Here is a 15,855-nt window from a genome sequence, read left to right as displayed (position 1 = left end):
AACAGTAAGAAAAACGTCATTGTTTAGGTCACCCTCTGAGGGTTTGAATTTCCTCACAGGTTGTGTTACCTGCGTGTTTATCTGTATACCACATGTGTGCCTGGTGCCTACAAAGGCCAGTAGAAGCAGATACCCAGGAACTGGAGCTACAGATGGTTGCGAGCTGCCATGTGGGTGCTGGGACACAAACCCACGTCCCCTGGACAAGCAGCCAGCACTCACAATCGCCGAGCCCTCTCTGCAATCTAAGTTGCTCACTTTTGGTCTTTTATATGGACCTCATTTCCTTGCTTTGTATGCCTCATAAGGCTTTGGTTGAAAATAGGGTGTTATATGTCTTGCCATGTGGTAAATTTGGGAACCAAATTTCCCTTCTATTTTACTTTTCAATTGTTGTTGTTTCTGTTTGTTATTAGAATCCATCTTGCTTTCTTGATCTGAGTTTTCTGAATTAATTCTCTAAAGTCTGCAGTGTGCACAACAGTGTCTCTTTTTGATTATCTTAGTTCACAGCTAATGGTACAGTGGTATCCTCGGGGGTTTAGACCTGATGAGTGGGCCAGCTTTTGCTTTGGCTTTGTGCATATGCTGAAGTAGTCTTCAGTGTGCAGACAGACAGACAGCTTAACCTTCACCTTCAGAACCTCCTGGTTAGCCAGGCATAAGAATCTGGGGTTTACCCAACTCTAGCATGTGTGTGGTCTTCTAGCTTCTAACAATATCACAGTACATTTTGAATTCTGTTAGGAATTTTTGTTTTGAAAATTATCTCTTTGGTTCGTACTTGCTCCCAGCTGTTATCATTGTTCCAAGCAGCTCTGACGTTCAATAATCGTCACTGATTAGATTCTATAAATACCCTTAAAGGGACATGCTATTCATTCCTACTAGATAAGCTCTGAATCCAGTCAAATCAAGACAAGTCTTACGAGTGGGATTTTTCAGGGATCAGCTAGGCAGATCATAGAATGGCTGATAACTGGAAATGGGGCTTTGGGGTGATGGCGGCAGACTCTTTCCATAATCCGTGCTTTCGAATGCTAGGCCTTGACTTTCACCATAATCACAGTTAAAATGTCGTCAACTCCAGTTTTCTTGTGCATGTATATGTGTGTATGTATATGTGCGTGTGCACGCATTTTGTGAGTGAGTTCACCTCTGTGTATAGAAGTCAGAGGTCAATACTGGGCAGTCAGGGTCTCAAAAAGACAGGCTAGCGGATAATTCAGAACGTGAAGCCACTTTCCACCAAGCCTGATAAGCCACGTTGGCTCCTAGAACCCACATGCCTGAAGGACAGAACCCACTCTGGCAGATTTTTTCCAGAACCTTCCTGGCCTATCTGCACACCCACCTACATGTGCGTACAATTCTGTTATGCATGAATAGATGTAATTTGAAAAAAGATAAAGGGAGATTAAAAAGAAACCATTATTATGAAAGCTAGGAGTGCTAGACAAACACTATGAACAGCCATGTTTAGTGGCTCATAACTATAACCCATTCCCCGGGAGACTGAGGCAAGGAGGGTCGCCGTGAATTCAGGTGACAGTGTGAGATGCTGTCTGAAACAAAACAAAACAAACCCCAAACCCCATTATGAAACCTAAGTAAATAAATGAGTGGAGAGAGCAATGGTGAACGGTGTTATGCCAGCGAATCTGAAAATGTGGGTGACACAATCATACTAGCAAAGTACAATTTACAGTTGTCACGGTGTTGTAACAAATGTTGCAAGCAAAGGAGAAGAGACAATCTTAAACCTGAATGATCTTTAAATGCAGTTGATTGAATTGAGGGCTTTTTCCGGCTTAGAAGGTTTTCTACTGAATTCTAATAGTCAAGGAAGCATGAATGGATACCTATCTCTTTCGTTAAAGATTTATTTATATATTTTATGTATGAGTGCTCTCTCTGTATGTCCACCTACATGCCAGAAGAGGGCACTGGATCCCATTGCAGATGGTTGTGAGCCACCATGTGGTTGCTGGGAATTGAACTCTGGATCCCGAGAAGAGCAGGCAGTGCTCTTAACCATTTAGCCACCCCCTCAGTCCTTATCTACCTATATTGATTATCTGAGTTTACATTTAAGAAGTCAATCAGTGAGTCTACCATACTAGGGGGAAATTTTTATATGACTATTCCAGCCCACAACACCAGCAGACTTCCTCTGCTAGCCCATGGGCCACTCCTGACAGGGAACCAGGGAGGCTAACTGCAAGAAGACCTTCGCTTCGCCCTCTGTTCCTCCACACCCAATCCCCCAGTCTCACTCCCAGCTCTGCACAGAACACTTGCTGCAGCCTTCCCTGCACCCCATTCCTATCTCCTGTGGATCCCACAGATCTTCCCCTTCCAACCTCCATGCCCTCACTCATCGCTCTACTCCAAACCCTCAACTCCAGCCAGCAACCCCTGCCAACCCAAAGGCCAGTACTGCCAAGGAACCAGGTTAACTGCAGCTCTTCACCCCTCCTGCACCCCCAGAGCCCATCTCTCAGCCTCGTCTCCAGCTCTGAAGCAGGCCACTTGCTATGGTCTCTCTTTTATCTCTGATCCCATCCCCGACAGATCCGAAAGAACGCCTTTAGCCTTCTTACCTTAGCTCATCCTTCATCCCAGCCATAAGACCAGCAGACATTTCCTGAGACGACACTAGCTGAACAGACCAGACAAACAGGTCCACAGAAGATTTCCTACCAGGCAACACACAGCCAACACCCTCTCCTAAATTTCAGAAAAGAAACAAACCAATGAACGAAACACATACCCAACACAGACAAAATCAGATTGTAACTTTAATTTTTTCTCAAAGCCTACTTTTTAATGATGGTTCTTAAATGCTTTAACCTCCCTTCTAGCCCACCACCCACTAGGGGTAGTGGAAAAGAAAGAATGCAGGGGAAGCGGACCTGTTTAGAAAAGGTCCTTTGAAGCAACTCCCATTAGTGTTGTCAGGAAATCAGCAGTTCAGTTCACAGGTCAGCAGCTTGATCCATTCGCAAACACCTCAGGGATACACCAGCAGTCCAGTTCAGTGGTGCTGGGAAAGCAGAAGCTGTGGGTGGCACAACCTAGGAGGACTCCATGGAGTGACAGAGACAGAGCTTGGCTTGCTGGGACAGCTGGATGTGCAACGCTTGTGGGTCTCGAGTCTTCACTGGTCTTTGCTTCCCCGAGAGAGGCACAGCAGGGAACTCCTGGTGCTCCTCCTAGTCCCTCTTGCTGACTTGTGCTGTGGCTGAGGTCTGGCTGTCCCTGCTGATTCATGCTTGCTCTCCTGACTCTACCAAAGTGGACTGCCGGTGTATCCGTGACGTGTTTGTGAGTGGATCGAGCTGCAGCTGCCTGCTGACCTGTGAACTGAACTTCCGATTTCCAGACAACACAGATGGGAGTTGCTCCAAAGAACCTTTCTAAACAGGTCCACAACCCCCCTCCCCATATCCTTTCTTTTCCACTACTTCTGGTGGGTGGTGGGTTACAAGGAAGGTTAAAGCATTTAAGAATTAAAATTAAAAGTAGACCTTGAAAAAAATTAAAGTTACATTTAAGCAATATTAATGCACAAATTCAGCCCTACAGAAGGTGCTAGAAGGAAATCCTCAACCCGAAAAGGTTACCTACACCCAAGAAAACAGGAAATACTCTCAGAGTAGCATACACACACACACACACACACACACACACACACACACACACACACACACCACCACCACCACCACTACCAAGAACAACAACAACAACAACATTATCCGCATCTCGATAGACACAGGGAAGTATTCAGTACACTGACTGCCCTGTGTATTTCTAAGGAGTGCAAGTCAGCATTCACACAGGAGTCAAACTGACAAGCGAGGCTTCTCACAGTAGAGAAAGCAAGAAAGCCTCGGGAAGGAGTTTCCCCTCATATCTTACTGTTCTATTTTACAAGTGGGAGGGAGCATACTTGCATACGAAAGATACAATTATGCTGTGCCTTGTCAAATCTCTGGGAGTTCCCAACTCACATATTCCATTTTTGTTCCCGATGCTGCAACAGGTGGAGATGGGATCATTTAGAGGAAGGCTCTAAATTTTTCAAGCAAGCCGTAATCTCTCTCTGTCGTGCCTGGGACCAGATCTCTTTTCGAACCCTTTGCCAGTCTGCTGCTCCGCTCTTGATTTACGTTTTCCTGCCGTCGTTACCATCAATTACATTTTACATCCTCCGTGGTTGTTGCTTGTGTTATGGTGCCCTGGAGGACTGCAGTCTGCCTTTAAAGGGAGATGGATGTCCGTGGGAAATGCAGCTGGTTTGTTCTCTCACTTTACCTCTTAAAACTCACTTTTGAATCTGTGCTTTTGATTTAGTCGTGACTTTTAAATATTTTAAAACCCCTTCAATGAGGCAGCTTCCTCCGCTGGGCTCTTGGAGTCGTGGAAATGCTTAACAAACTTATCGTGATCCCAGCCAGCACCCTTTGCAACCCAGACACCATGTCACTGCGCTAGTCCTCCAGATGACTCAGGATGCGGCACCTGGAAATGCCTAATGAGTTCTTCCTGTGTTTTTAATACTTATTGGCAGGTCATAACTACCAAATACACAGAGACCCGTCCCATGTAATCTACCATGTTTGGCATAAAAACATTGAAATGATAAATGGTTGAAATGGTTAATTAACCAAAAAGACAGGCAGTGAGCTGAGAAGATCAAAGATGAAGGCTAGAGTTGGGACCCCCAGTATCTGTATAAAAACCTGAGGGAGGGGGTTGGGGATTTAGCTCAGTGGTAGAGCGCTTGCCTAGCAAACGAAAGGTCTTGGGTTGGGTCCCCAGCTCTGAAAAAAAGAAAAAAAAAAAAAACCTGAGGGAGACCTAACGGCCAATCCCTGGAGCAAACTGGCTGGCCAGAGTAGCCAAAGGGTGAGCTCTGGTTCTGCGAGAGACCTTGCCTTGACCCATAAGGGAGCAAGCAAGGAAGACGCCTGACGTCGCCTTTAGGTTTCTGCACGTATGTATGCTCATACATGTGCACTCTTACACACACACACACACACACACACACACACACACACACACGATACCCTCTTTTGAACACACATACACATATGCAAAAAAAGGCAGGCCGTAAATATAATAAAATAAAACCTCTACTTTCGCAAATAACAATAATGCACACAAGTGACTGAGATAAAAGAAACTGAGCTTTGTTTTCGACATTAACACATCATAAAAAGTTACGATGCTTGTGAATTTAACAGCAGTATGGGCGTGTGTGTGTGTGTGTGTGTGTGTGTGTGTGTGTGTGTGTGTAACACAATGAGGTAAGATGTAGCAATAGTTCTAACTGTTTTCTGTCCCCGGGGCATTTATTGAACAATTACGTTCCAGCAGAAGTGCAAATGTCGTGCTCAGGAGTGTTCTCTAGTCAGTATTAATCATTGAAAAGAAAATACGTGTAAAACCGAGTTACCTAACATAATAAAGAGTGACATTACACGTCCATTAAGCTGTAATTACTGAGCTGAGGTGTAAATCAGTGGTAGAGGACTTACATAGCATGCGTGAGGCCCAGGCTTCAACACTTGCACTAAAGTGAAGATGACTATTACTCTAACCAATGAGGAGACTCACGAGAGAAAAACTTTCCTCTACTTTTTCTTGTTCTTATTTTTTTCCATTTATTTATCTATTCTCTTTACATCTCGATTGCAAGCTCCCTCTCCTCCCAGTTCCCCCTTTCTCCCCCTCCCCTTCCCCCTCTGAGAGGGGGGAATCTTCCCTGCCCCCCATCCCCGCCGTGGCACTTCAGGGCACTTCAGGACTAGGTGCACACCCTCACTGAAGCCAGACAAGGCAGCTTAGGAGACAGGTTCCACTGGGCGGCCACAGAGTCAGGGACAGCCCCAGCTCTAGTTTTGGGGGGATTTATATGAAGATCAAGCTGCACTTCTGCCTCAAATGTGTGGTGGGAAGGCAGTGTCCAGTCCATGTATGCTCTTTGGTTGATGGTTCGGTCTCTGCGAGCTTTCAAGGTTGATTCTTTTGGTCATTTTTTGGAGTCCCTATCCCCTCTGGGTCCTTCAATCCCTCCCCCCACCTCTTCCACAGGACTCCCTGAGCTCCCACCTCTTCCACAGGACTCCCTGAGCTCCCACCTCTTCCACAGGACTCCCTGAGCTCCATCTGATGTCTGGTTATAGGGTCTCTGCATCTTCCCATCCGCTGCTGGTGGAGCCTCCCAGAGGACAGTTATGCTAGGATCCCGTCTGCAAGCATAATAGAGTATCATTAATAGTATCAGGGGCTGGCTCTCTCCCATGGGATGGGTCTCAAGCTGGGCCAGTCATTGGTTGGCTGTTCCCTCAGTCTCTGGTCCATCTTTGTCCCCTCACTTCTTATAGGCTGGACAATTTTTGGGTCGAAATATTTGTGGGAGGGTTGGTGTCCTTCTCTCTCCTGGCTACAGGAGGTGGCCACTTGAGTCTCACAACCTCCAGTGCTAGGAATCCTAGCTAGAGTCACCCCCATACGCTCCCTGGAGCCTCGCCCCCTGGAGGAAAACTGTCCTAACATAAGAGCATTTGAAATAAATGACATAATAAACATAATTACCCGGATCGAACTCAGGTCACTGGCCTTGGTGTCAAACACCTTTACATACTGAGCCATCTCACTGGCCTCAAAATAAAGTGATTAATTATTTAATTCGCAGTAAATGTTTGATTTGTGTACTATTTTATATTTCTATGTACCAAAGATTCATATGAATTTCTAGAGTTAAAACACGGGTCCCAAGAGAAAGGTTAAGAGCCTGGGTCCAGTACCCAGGGAGCCTGGGACAGATGCAACCTACTCTTTCTTCACAATAAAAGTTTATTCTTACGTAGCTGAAGCTTTGGAACCATAAACAGAGAGGCCGTCGACTTGCCACCTAGGAGGAGGATCTGAAGCAGCAGGAGAGAAGCCACGGTGTCCTGGCTACACACATGGTTACCAGGCTCTGCTCAATGTATGTGGAGAGATCTCTTTCCTCTGGAAGCTCGGCCACATCCACTTCAAACCGGTCCTGAACGTCATTAAGGATTTTGGCACCACTCTCATCCGGTACAAAAGCGACTGCCAGGCCCTTGGTACCAAAGCGACCAGCACGAGCTATTGGGTGAAGGTAGGTTTGAGTCCTCTGGCGTGTCATAGTTGAAGACGATGTTGACTCTCTCATTGTCCATACCTCTGCTAAACAGATTTGTAGCCACCAGGATGCGACGCTGGAAGTCCTTGAACTAATGGTATTGGGACAGGTGCTCCTCCTGGGCCATGCCTCTGTGAATAGCAATAGCTGGGAAATTCTGCTGCACTAAGAGCCGGGCCAGGGCCATGCAGCGCGGCAAAGACTTGACAAAGACCACCACCTGGTTAAACTCTTGCACATCAAGGAGGTCGAGGAGTCTACGATCCTTCTCACTGTCCTTGAGCTTGACGTAATACGGCTGTAGCACACGCAGTGTGAGCTTGCATGGTATTTTTTTGAGGTGGGCATGTGAGGTGCCACGGAGGTGGAGTTGGGGGTGGGTTTGAACCCAGGGCCACCTTGATGTGAGGCAAGTGTTCTGCCAGAGAACTTCATATCTCTGTTGTTTTTATTGGTTATACTGGCATGAGCCACGTGAAATTCACCTCTCGGTGACATCCTTGGTGCATGTGGCATACAGCCTCTAGAACGGCTTTCTGGGATCCTCACCCCCAGGTATTCCAGCCCCGGTGGGATTCCGTTTCCGGGTCTTTGTGCCTGGTGGCTCGCTTCTAATACAATTCTTCAGCAGCGTTGAAATTTTACCTTTTTTAGCCAGGAGAAAGAAAGAAAGGATGAATACAATCTAGCATGCATCCTTGAGGCTTATGGGATAGTATTGTTTGGGTTAGGGTTTTAGTTTTACTTAGAGACCAGCAATGAAAAAATATCCCTGGGGCTGGGAAAACGGTCCAGTGTGCTATGCAAGTGCTAGGATCTGAGTTCAAATCCCCAATGCCTGACCACAGAAAGCTGCAATAGCTCAGCATGTCCTATAATCCCAGTACCACGAAACTCAGTCTAGCAAATCCAGGAGCTCACTGGCTGGTCAGCTTAATCAAAGCAGCAAAGTTCAGATTCCGTGAGAGACCTTAACTCAAGAGAGTCAGATGGAGAGCAATGTGTTTTACATTAGTATCAAACTTTCACACATTAAAAACAACACCTGTAAGCTGAATCCAAAGGCATAAAACAAATATTAAAAAGGATAGTTTAGTAGCCCTTTTAGATATTAAACACACTGGGATTTTCTCCCCTTCACAAGTAAACCGAGCCTCAGCTGTCTCCAAATCGGGAGACCCCACAGGTGTACTTAACACAGCCATTAACATCAAAGGATTAATTTTTTGAATGAGAGATTTATAGTTTGTATATAACCATGCTTTTGAAGTTAAACTTGCACACACATTTCATCCATCAAGGAGCATTAAGCACTTAGTATACGTCAGGTACCATTTTCAGATGATGTGCTCAAGCTGTGAGCAAAAACACATCATCAGCAAAGCATCTCACTGCTGAGGTCTGACTCATACACAAAAGATTTCCGCTTCAATAGCTGTTGGTGGCTGTGCAAGACACTGCCTGTGGGGAGCGGGTGGCACAGGGCAGGGCGTTGAGAAAAGATTGACAGAAAATCAAGGTGTCAGTTCTGTTTCTTTCTGTTAGATGTTGCAATGGAATATTCTTGCAGACTCTGTGCAAGTCTGTTCCCCTAGATGCAGCAAGGATTACAAACTTAGAATCAAACATCCTGACCATAAAAGTTAATTATCCAAAGCTTTAAACACATTTAAATTTGTACAAGGTCCAGGCAAAGGAGAAAATTGACAAGGACATTTTCTTGTTTCTTTGTTTCTTTTTTTTTTTTCTTTTGTTTTGGGTTCTTTTGAGACAATGTTTCTCTGTGTGTAGCCCTGGCTATCCCGAATGCATTCTGTAGATCAAGCTAACCTTGAACTCAGAGATCTGCCTGCCTCAGTCCACCGAGTGCTGGGATTGCCTACCACCACCTGGCTAACACACAGAAATATCTACAAGACATATAAATAATGAAGTCTCCCAGGTTCCTCAGAAAAAGTCTACCAGTTTTCTTTAGTTGCTGATGGTTTTCTATTCTAATTGTCATCAACAACACTTTCCATTTGCAGGGTTATATATTAAATAAAATATAATTATTAAATTATTTTTAAAGATTATTTATTTTTTCCTTATTGGATATTTTATATATTTACATTTCAAATGTTATCCCCTTCCTGTTCTCCCCCTCAGAATCTCCCTCTCCCATCCCTCCTTCCCCTGCTTCTATGAGGGTACTCTCCGTCCCATTCACCCACTTCCACCTCACCACCCTGGCATTCCCCTACACTGGCAAAATCGAGCCTTCACAGGACCAAGGATTTCTCCTATTGATGGCAGACAAGGCCATCCTCTGCCACATATCCAGCTGGAGCCATGGGTCCCCTCACGTGTACTCTTTGGTTGGTTGGAGCTCTGGGAGCCCTGGGGGGGTCTGGTTAGTCAATATTGTTGTTCTTCCTATGGGGTTGCAAACCCCTTCAGCTCCTTCAGTCCTTTCTCTATCTCCTCCATTGGGGTTCTTGGGCTCAGTCCAATGGTTGGCTGCAAGCATCTGCCTCTATATTTATCAGGCTCTGGCAGAGCCTCTCAGGAGACAGATATATCAGGCTCCTGTCACCATGCACTTCTTGGCATCTGCAATAGTGTCTGGGTTTGGTGTTTGTACATGAGATGGATCCCCAGGTATTGCAGTCTCTGGATGGCCTTTCCTTCAGTCTCTGCTCCACATTTTGTCCCCATTTTTCCTTTAGACAGAAGGCCTTTTGGGTTAATCCCCCAACTGGGGCCCTTGCCTAACCTCTGGATATGGTCTCTACAGGTTCTCCCTCCCTTTTGTTGGGCATTTCAGCTAATCTCATCCCTGTTGGGTCCCAGGAGATTCTTGTTTTCCTGACATCTGGGACTTGCTGGTGGCTACCGCCAGTTCCCCATCCTCCATTGCTACACATCTCTGTTCAAATTCCTGACCTTCTGAATATCATCCCCTTCTCCTCCCACACCTGGTCCTGCCCCCATTTTTACCCCTTCCCCTCCTCTTTTCCTCCCAAGATCCTTCCTCTTACCCTCTACTTCCCCTGAGTATTTTTTCCCCTTCTAACAAGGACTGAAGCATCCACATTTTGGTCTCTCTTTTACTTGAGCTTCTTATACTCTGTGAATTGTATCTAGGGTATTCTGAGCTTTGGGGCTAATATCCACTTATCAGTGAGAGCATACTATGTGTGTTTTTTTGTGATTGGGTTGTCTCACTCAGGACGATATTTTCTAGTTCCATCCATTTGCCTAAGAATTTCATGAAGTCATTGTTTTTGATAGCTCAGTAGTATTCCATTGTGTAGATGTACCACATTTTCTGTATCCATTCCTCTATTGAAGAACATCTTGGTTCTTTCCAGCTTCTGGCTATTGTAAATAAGGCTGCTATGAACATAGTGGAGCACGTGTCCTTGTTATATGTTGGGGCATCTTTTGGGTATATGCCCAGGAGTGGTATAGCTGGGTCCTTAGGTAGCACTATGTCCAATTATCCGAGGAACTGACAGACTGATTTCCAGAATGGTTGTACCAGTCTGCAATCCCACCAACAATGGAGGAGTGTTCGTCTTTCTCCATATCCTCACCAGCATCTGCTGTCGTAGGAGTTTTTGATCTTAGTCATTCTGACTGGTGTGAGGTGGAATCTCAGGGTTGTTTTGATTTGTATTTCCCTGATGACTAAAGATGTTGAACATTTCTTTAGGTGCTTCTCAGCCATTTGGCATTCCTCAGCTGAGAATTCTTTGTTTACCTCTGAACCCCATTTTTAAATAGAGTTATTAGATTCTCTGGAGTCTAACTTCTTGAGTTCTTTGTATATATTGGACATTAGCCCTCTATTGGATGAAGGATTGGTAAAGATCTTTTCCCAATCTGTTTGTTGCCGTTTTGTCCTAATGACAGTGTCCTTTGCCTTATAGAAACTTTGCAGTTTTATGAGGTCCCAATTGTAGATCCTAATTCATGATCTTAGAGCATAAGCCATTGGTGTTCTGTTCAGGAAATTTTCCCCTGTGCAAATGTGTTCAAGACTCTTTCCCACTTTCTCTTCAATTGGTTTGAGTGTATCTGGTTTTAAGTGGAGGTCTTTGATCCACTTGGACTTGAGCTTTGTACAAGTTGATAAGAAAGAGTCAGTTTGCATTCTTCTCCATGCTGATGACCATTTGAAGCAGCACCATTTTGTTTTAAAATGCTGTCTTTTTCCCACTGGATGGTTTCATCTCCTTTTCAAAGATCAAGTGACCATAGGTGTGTGGGTTCATTTCTGGGTCTTCAATTCTATTCCATTGATCTACATTGTCTGCCTCTGTACCAATACCATGAAGTTTTTATCACTATTGCTCTGTTATACAGCTTGAGGTCAGGTTTGGTGATGCCCCCAGAAGTTCTTTTATTGTTGAGTATAGTTTTCGCTATCTTGGGTTTTTTGTTATTTCAAATGAATTTACAAATTGCTCTTTTTAACTCTATGAAGAATTGAATGGGAATTTTGATGGGAATTGTATTGAAATGGTAGATTGCTTTCAGCAGGATGACCATTTTTACAATATTAATCCTGTCAATCCATGAGCATGGGAGATTTTTTCCAACCCCTGAGATCTTCTATTTCTTTCTTCAGGAACTTGAAGTTCTTGTCATACAAATCTTTCACTTCCTTGGTTAGAGTCACCCCAAGGTATTTTATATTATTTGTGACTATTGTGAAGGGTGTCATTTCCCTAGTTTCTGTCTCAGCCTGTTTATCCTCTGAGTAGAGGTGTATTTGCTTCTTTTTGTTCTAGAGCTTTCAGGTGTGCTATCAAGCTGTTAGTGTATGCTCTCCTTGGAGGCACTCAGAGCTATGAGTTTTCCTCTTAGCACAGCTTTCATTGTGTCCCATAGTGTGGGTATGTTGTGTCATCATTTTCATTAAATTCTAAAAAGTCTTTGATTCCTTTCTTTATTTCTTCCTTGACCAAGTTATCATCGAGTAGAGTGTTCTTCAGCTTCCGTGTGTGTGGGCTTTCTGTTGGGATGGCTGTTTTTGAAGACCAGCCTTAGTTTGTGGTGATCTGATAGGATTCATGAGATTATTTCCGTCTTCTTGTTTCTGTTGAGGCCTGTTTTGTGATTGATTATATGGTCAATTTTGGAGAAGACACCATGAGATGCCGAGAAGAGGGTATATTCTTTTGTTTTTAAGATGAAATGTTCTATAGATATCTGTTAAACCCATTTGGTTCATAACTTCTGTTAATTTTACTGTGTCTGTTATTTTCTGTTTCCATGATCTGTCCATGGCTGAGAGTGGGATGATGACGTCTCCCACTGTTACTTTATGAAGTGCGATGTGAGCTTTAATACGGTTTCTTTTAGGAATGTGGGTGCCCTTGCATTTGGAGCATATATGTTCAGAATTGAGAGTTCGTCTTGGTAGATTTTTCCTTTGATGAATATGAAATGTCCTTTCTTATCTTTTTTTTTTTTATAACTTTTGGTTGAAAGTCAGTTTTACTTGATATTAGAATGGCTACTCCAGCTGGTTTCTTGGGACCATTTGCTTGGAGAATTGTTTTCCAGCCTTTACTCAGAGGTAGTGTCTTTTTCAGTGAGGTGCATTTCCTGTAGGCAGCAAAATGCTAGGTCCTGTTTACTTATCCAGTCAGTTAGTCTACACCTTTTTATTGGGGAATTGATTCCAATGATGTTAAGAGATATTAAGGAATAGCCAATGTTGCTTCATGCTATTTTTGTTGTTAACAGTGGAATTATGTTTGTGTGGCTATCTTCTTTTGGGTTTGTTGAAATTAGATTACTTTCTTGCTTTTTCTAGTGTGTAGTTTCCCTCCTTGTGTTGGAGTTTTCCATCTATTATCCTTTGTAGGGCTGGATTTGTGGAAAGATATTGTCATGGAATATCTTGGTTTCTCCATCTGTGTTAATTGAGAGTTTTGCTGGATACAGTAACCTGGGCTGGCATTTGTGTTCTCTTAGGGTCTGTATGACATCTGCCCAGGATCTACTGGCTTTCATGGTCTCTGGTGAGAAGTCTGATGTAATTCTGATAGGTCTCCCTTTATATGTTACTTGACCTTTTCCCCTTACTGTTTTTAATTTTCTTTCTTTGTTTTGTGTATTTGGTGCTTTGACTATTTTGTGATGGGGAAATTTCTCTTCTGGTCCAATATATTCGGAGTTCTGTAGGCTTCTTGTCTGTTCATAAGCATCTCTTTCTTTAGGTTAGGGAAGTTTTCTTCTATAATCTTGTTGAAGATATTTACTGGCCTTTTAAGTTGGGAGTCTTTGCTCTCTTCTATACCTATTATCCTTAGGTTTGATCTTTTCATTGTGCCCTGGACTTTCTGGATGTTTTTGGTTTAGGAGCATTTTGCCTTTTCTTTGACTGTTGTGTCAATGATTTCTATGGTATCTTCTGTACCCGAGATTCTCTCTTCTATCTCTTGTATTCTGTTAGTGATGCTTGTATCTATGCCTCCTGATCCCTTTCCTAGGTTTTCTATCTCCAGGGTTGTCTTTCCTTGTGGTTTCTTTATTGTTTCTATTTCCATTTTTAGATACTGGATGATTTTACAATTCCTTCACCTGTTTTGTTATGTCTTCCTATAATTCTTTAAGAGATTTTTGTGTTTCCTCTTTAAGGGTTTCTACTTGTTTATCTGTGTTGCCCTGTATTTCTTTAAGGGAATTTCTTTAATTTTGTCTTTCTTAAAGTCCTTTATCATTATCATGAGATGTGATTTTAAATCTGAATTTTGCTTTTCTGGTGTGTTTGGCTATCCAGGACTTTTTTGGTGGAAGAGCTGAGTTTTGATGATGCCAAGTAGTCTTGGTTTCTTTTGCTTAGGTTTTTGTCCTTGCCTTTAGCCATCAGGTTATCTCTGATGTTAGTTGGTCTTACTGTTTCTGACTGGAGTTTATCCTTCCTGTGGGTCTTGAGACTGTGATTTTTAGGTGTGTCAGCACTCCTGGGAGACCAGCTTTCTCTGAGTAGGATTTGGGTATAGAGGACTGTGGGACAGCCTTAGCTCCAGGAAACAGATTGGGACTGCCTAATTTATTTTTTTTTAAAGTTTTTTTTTAAGATTTATTTATTATATAAGTACACTTTAGCTGCCTTCAGACACACCAGAAGAGGGCATCAGATCTCATTAGAGATTGCTGTATGCCACCATGTGGTCGCTAGGATTTGAACTCAGGACCTCTGAAAGAGCAGAGTTAAGTGCTCTTAACCACTGAGCCATCTCTCCAGCCCTAATTTATTTTTAAAAAGCTGTAAAACTCAATCAAAGCTAAATTTTGGAATCACTTCCAACTTTCAAAACCTTGACCAGTGACTTCTAATTTTAGAGTGTAGAAAGGATGTCATAGCTGTTTGAGATTGACAGAAGTAGCCTGATTACTTAATCTCCATGGATATTGGAAAATTAGCATAGTAAAATGTCTTCCTGAATAAGTGAGGCCTATTGTGTTTTTCCTTTAATTATTAAAACATTTGGGTTTTTTTGTAGTCTAGCAATAATTTTGCATGTGTATATTTTGGCCCCCACACTAAATACACTCATTTCTGGTTCAGGAACTTCCTGAATTGTTTCCCCATTATATAGTTAATGGGATCCAGTTATGTGCCATGTGCTGTTTTGGACTGACACAAACAGACATGGTACCTCTCTGTGCTAATCCCTTAATCAAATAGGGGAGAGAGCTTCTAATATATATCCAGAGCTTGAGGCAGGAGAATTGCAAGTTCTAAACCAGCCTGGGTTGCTTAGTAGACTGTCTCAAAAGTTGGTCAGTGGTGAAGTAGTGCCTAGCAGACTCAGGGGCCTGTGTTCCATCCTCAACACCAAAACAAAGACATTCACATCTGATCTGGGTCCTTGGAGAGGCAGGCCCTGTGGTGGGATCTGCAGACATTTAACACATTTACAGCAAGAGGCCAGGTTAGGCTGTGGAGAAAGCAGAGAGTTTGCATGAGATTAGCTGGATAGGAACAGGTAAGTGCAGGTCTTGAGGCCCCGAAGGCACAGAGACACTTGTTTTTAGCTTCTTAGGAGAGCATGCTAGAGCTCCTCTGTTTGCAACATGGGGAATAGATACAAGAGAGACAGTGCGAGAGACTAGGAGAGCAGCTTAAAGGTCATGTCAATTATCTGACGAAAGGCGACAAGGGGTGGGCATAGTATGTTGGCGTTGGAATGGGCAAGACTGATAGACTGAAATTAAGAAGTGTGAATTGGGTTGATGGTCAAAGTTGTCAATATTAAAATGTGACTGATTATATAATTAAAGTCAACAATGAGGCTATGGTGTTTAACCAGTATAAATAAATCTTCAATAGCACATGCTATAAGTATACTAAGAAACATTATTTCTGGAAAGATGGTCTTGGCCCTCTTTCACATCTCTTAACAGGAGGCAAAATTTGTCTTTGTCACATTGACCATTCTTTTAAAAAAATTTCAAGTTTTGCACCAGGCGTAGTGGCTCACGCCTTTAATCCCAGCACTCAGTGCCTGGGAGGCAGAGGCAGGCAGTGCTCTGAGCTGGAAGCCAGCCTGGTCTACAGAGTGAGTGCCTGGGCAGCCATGTCTATACACACAGAGAAACCCTGTCTTGAAAAGCAGACAAACCAACGACCAAAGCAAACCAAAACAAAAATGTAAAGCTATAATGACATA

At 43.4% G+C, this 15,855-nt stretch overlaps 1 pseudogene; it reads right to left on the bottom strand.

The window, feature by feature from the left end:
- Positions 1-6,850: 6,850 nt before the first annotated feature.
- Positions 6,851-15,855, bottom strand: part of LOC116883922 — a 76,656-nt pseudogene continuing 67,651 nt past the window's right edge.

The sequence above is a fragment of the Rattus rattus genome, chromosome 14, assembly GCF_011064425.1.
Source record: "Rattus rattus isolate New Zealand chromosome 14, Rrattus_CSIRO_v1, whole genome shotgun sequence".
Taxonomy (NCBI): domain Eukaryota; kingdom Metazoa; phylum Chordata; class Mammalia; order Rodentia; family Muridae; genus Rattus; species Rattus rattus.
This window is presented reverse-complemented; position numbering and strand designations above follow the sequence as displayed.